This window comes from Gossypium arboreum, chromosome 7 (assembly GCF_025698485.1).
Source record: "Gossypium arboreum isolate Shixiya-1 chromosome 7, ASM2569848v2, whole genome shotgun sequence".
Lineage (NCBI taxonomy): Eukaryota > Viridiplantae > Streptophyta > Magnoliopsida > Malvales > Malvaceae > Gossypium > Gossypium arboreum.
The window spans coordinates 76,911,732-76,916,533 of record NC_069076.1 but is presented as its reverse complement, the minus strand read 5'-3'; positions in this window follow the sequence as shown (position 1 = coordinate 76,916,533).

Genomic DNA, 4,802 nt, shown 5'->3' with positions numbered 1-4,802 from the left:
TGACACACGGCTTAGTACATGGGCGTATAGTCTGGCCGTGTGTCCCCTGCACCTTAAAATTTTAAAACAAAATGCTAAGGATTTTACACACGGCCTAGCACACGGGCGTGTGGCTTGGCCGTGTGACCCCTTCACTTCACACACGGCCTAACACAGAGGTGTGTGGTTGGCCGTATGACCTAAGTTAGTAGCTACCTTAATTTGAACAATGGCTGGGACACGGTCGTGTGTCTGACATCGAATGCTCACACGACCTATGACACGGGCGTCTCATTTGGCCGTGTGATCCATACAGCCTGACCACATGGGCATGTGTCCCTTGCATCTAAATTTTTTTTTGAAATTTCACGAAAAATTTCTAGAGTGTCCAATTTAATCCTGATTCACTTCTAAAGTGTATATCGGGCCTCGAGGGCCAATCTAATGGACAATATGAGTGTTTTATGATTGATTCTTAATATGAGTAATAAAGTTTTGAAATGTCCATATTTAGTCCGTAAAATCTGGTAATGCTTCGTAACCCTGTTCTGGCGACGGATAAGGGTTAGGGGTGTTACACAAAAATCAACAAAATATTTAACTGCTCACACTTCCTCCTCTATACAATCCCAACCCAATGCAGATACAGATTTTAACAGATATCAGATATGCGTATATAGTGATACAAATTCAAATCATACTATTGTAATATTTTCAAACTTACTTATTAGATTTCATATAAAATATATATGTAAATAACAAATTATTCAGTAACAGATCATCAAATAACGAATTTCATTGTATATTCAGATTATACAGACCCCACGGTAAGCCTACATTTGATTAAAATGACATTTACGACCCTAGGAAAAAATTTCAGTTTTTGGCCCACACATCCGTGTGGATTCACACAGCCTGACAGACGCCCCTGTGGCTCATCACAATGCCTCACACAGTCTATCACACAGCCTAGCACATGACCATATAACCCAAGTCAGAGAGTTACATAGTCTAACTTGGGTTACACAGTCTAGCGCACAGCCTGAGACACGTCCGTATGACTCAAGTCAGAGAGTTTCACGGCCTAGAAACATGCCCGTGTGACTCACCACCAAAACAACCCCTCACACAGCTTTGGCACACGCCCATGTGACTCAAGTCAGAGAGTTACATGGCCTATTACACGACCATGTAATGTCGACAACAACGATTTTCATATTTTACAGTTCGCAGAAATTTGGGTCTTCGTTACACACCTGGTGGTATGAATTTGACGTAAAAGCAACAGATATGATCCCGAAACCTAAAAACAACAATCAATTGTCCAAGTAAACAATTTAATCGACGCTAATTTAACATTCAACCGAACTACGCCAAAAACTTCGACGCAAAACTCCAACTCGAAAAACATCCACTCACCCTTGTATGAAATAGCAATATACGAAACTAACCCGTTGGGGGGACGATATCGTTAAGATCTTCGCCTAAAAGAAAGCCAATCGAAACTTAAATAGGGAAATCGAACAACATAGGCAAAAAACCAATTTTGAGAAAAACGAATGAAAACGAAAACGAACATCAACAAAAATTTAATGACAAAATTCAATCAGAAACAATGAAACACACAACTTCCCTCGACAAAACAACTATAAGTGAAAGAGGGGAAAAAAAGAAACAGTTTAGTTAATAAAAAAAAAATTTAACAGAGTAGTATAAAAATATATTTCCTTTTCACTTACACAGAGACTCAAACACAACATTAAAGGCATACAGAAGCTTAACCACTGAACCTCTAAGCTCATCGTTAACATAAGTTAACGCAGAATAAGACTTAAGTCACAAGTTTAAAGATAAGGGTTCAACCAAAGCAAAATAGCAAAATTTTTCAAAAGTGAGACTCAAACCCCTAATCTCAAACACATAAGTAAAACACTTCAGCACTAAAGCAAATACTCAATTACAACAAAATTTAACAAACAAACATTCAAATTTTTGAGGCGTTACATTTAGGGTTGTTCGTTTGGTAAGGGTTAGCTGTCAAGTGTTCTCGCAATTAATTTACACTCGGAGGGGTTGGTGATATGAGATGTCCTCGATCATAATTGACTTATTTGTTGTAGGAGAAAATTCAGTGTCCAAGATCAATTTGAAGCTGAAGCCTAAATCGTGCCTGAAGCTAGAGTGTCATCACATTAGTTTATTTAATCTTATTTCGTTCTGCTTCTTTTATTGTAATTTCGATCTTGATTTGTTTTTTTAATCAAATTTAATTCCCGTTTATTTCATACAAGTTGACACGAGTCATGGACACGAAAGCTGCCAACGGCGTGTTCTAGTTATAAGGAAATATAATTTTAAATATCCAATTCCTATGAGATCGATCTTACTCCTTATAATACTATTTATATTCTATTTAGGTATAGGAATTTTATTTTATTTTATTTTATTTTATTTTTTTGACACCATCAAAAAATATTGATAATATTTATTTAATTACTTTTTAAAATGTGTTAATAATATATTAAGAGCATATCCTCTTGCAGGCACAATAATGGGTGAAGGCCCAGGCGATGCGGCCATTGCCAGAAACATAAAATATTGGAGCAATCGCCAACAGTTTGATTCCAAAATCCAAAATATTAGATAGGTGATGAAGGCCCATAATGAAACATCACAGGGCACATGTTGACCACCAAGCCTACCCGGTCGTCCACTCAACTTAAATTTCACCCCGTCATGAAGAGGATGAAAGCCTGGGTCAAGTTTTGCCACCATGGACTCTTAACAATGTCTAGCCCTACCTTCTTTGACGGCATTTAATAATGCCCATCAGTTTTTGTTTTGTTTTGTTTTATTTTTTTATTTTTTTCTTAGCTTTTTCATTATTCAAATGAGATTAAGAGGAATAATTGGATCTCCTAGTTTAAGCAAATTAGTTTTCTATTTCCACCTCAAAATTTAATATAATTATTGAATATTAAAATAACTTTTTTAAAGTGGAATGTAGATAAATGTTTTTTCAGGAGAATAAAAGTTTGAAAAAAAGAAAAAGAATATTAAATTTGCATTAACCGGAATAGTTAGGAGTAGAAGGGATTTGTAGAGATGTGATATTAGCCTCACATTTAGATTGCTAATTAATTGCACCCATTTCCTTCCACAAACAAAAAGGGAAGCAGACAGAACAAAATCATGGAAGAAGATGCCTACCTATCTTAACATTGCATCCCGAATTAAAATATATATATATATATATTCCCATCTCTTTGAAATGTTTTTTTATTTATAAAACTATATAGGTTTTTTGGAAATAGATCAATCAACCCCAGTCAAACTTCTATTTCTTCATTCAACCCCAATCAAACTATTCACAATTTTTTCTCCCTTATTTTTGGCCCCTATATGGAGAAACCATTGTTCATGTCTTGTTTAACTTAAGCGTGGATATGTTTGGCTTTTTTTTTTTTAAACATTTTTCAATTATTTTATTTTAAAATGCAACATTTTGAAATCTCTGTTTACGTATTTATTTTGTTTGTATAAATAATCTTTTATAAAAATTTAGATTATTTAAATTTCACAAGTTAAAAATAATTATAAAAGAATAATAATTAAGTAATATGAAAATATGAAATATGAATATTATTAGATATTAAAATTCTATATTTTAATAATATGAAAATATATATTAGAATTAAGGGTAAACTACACCCAAGGTCACTCAACTGTTAGTAAGTTTATGTTTTGATCACTCAACTTCAAAAGTTACAAAATGATCACTAAAGTATTCGAAATTTCACTTAAATCATTGAACTATTCAAAAGTTTTAATTTAAGTCACTAGGCTATTAAGTGTTTTTTTCTTTTTAAGTTTAAGTTGCAAGCTCTAAGTAATGATTTGACAATCAATATGGTGGATCAGTACCCATTGACAAATAGGATAACATACCTTAGATTCAAGTCAATTTGATGGTCAATATCGAATATTAGGGGAGAAAATTGTTTAGATTTTGGTTCACAAATTCATGACGTTCAAAGCCATTTCATAAAAAAAAACAACTGAATTATAGAAAACAAGGGGAATGAGAGCTTTCGATTGGTGTAGGCAATGTGAATAGAGAAGGCCATACAACAATTATTTTAACCACCCATGATCATTTTGTAAACTTAAATAAAAACTTTCGAATAGTTCAATGACCATTTTATAATTTATTAAAGTTACATGACCAAAACGTAAACTTACAAATAATTTAACGACATAAGGTATAATTTACCCTAAAATAAAAAGTTTAATTTTTTAACGAAATGATATGTATTAAATAAAATAAGATTATGACACATTTTAAAAAATTATATCTTTAAGTAGAATTTAAATAAAAATTTCAATTAACCAAATCTCATTTTGGAATTACTAATAGAAATTCATTTTAAAAATTTAAAATATTAATAGAAAAATCTCATAAACATATATTTATATAAAATTTTGTTTTCATTCACTAAATTTTTCCATGTATAAATTTATACATATCATATCTGCTTATAAACCCTCAAACCCCTAAACTAATTAAATAAGGGAATATAACGTTCTTAATCACGCTTAAATGCATGCCATCCAAATTAATATAAAAATAATGATGCCAAATAAATAAAAACTTCAAGTAGCTATTTTTAGTATTTTAAAAAAAATATGTATCCTTAAATGAAATAATATCAAATATATTATTTTATTAGTACAAATTATGGTTTTCATAGGTCAAGTAAGGCCACAACCTAATTTTTAAAAAAGTTTCAAGTCCGAGCTCGGTCCGACCTGACCCATTCAAA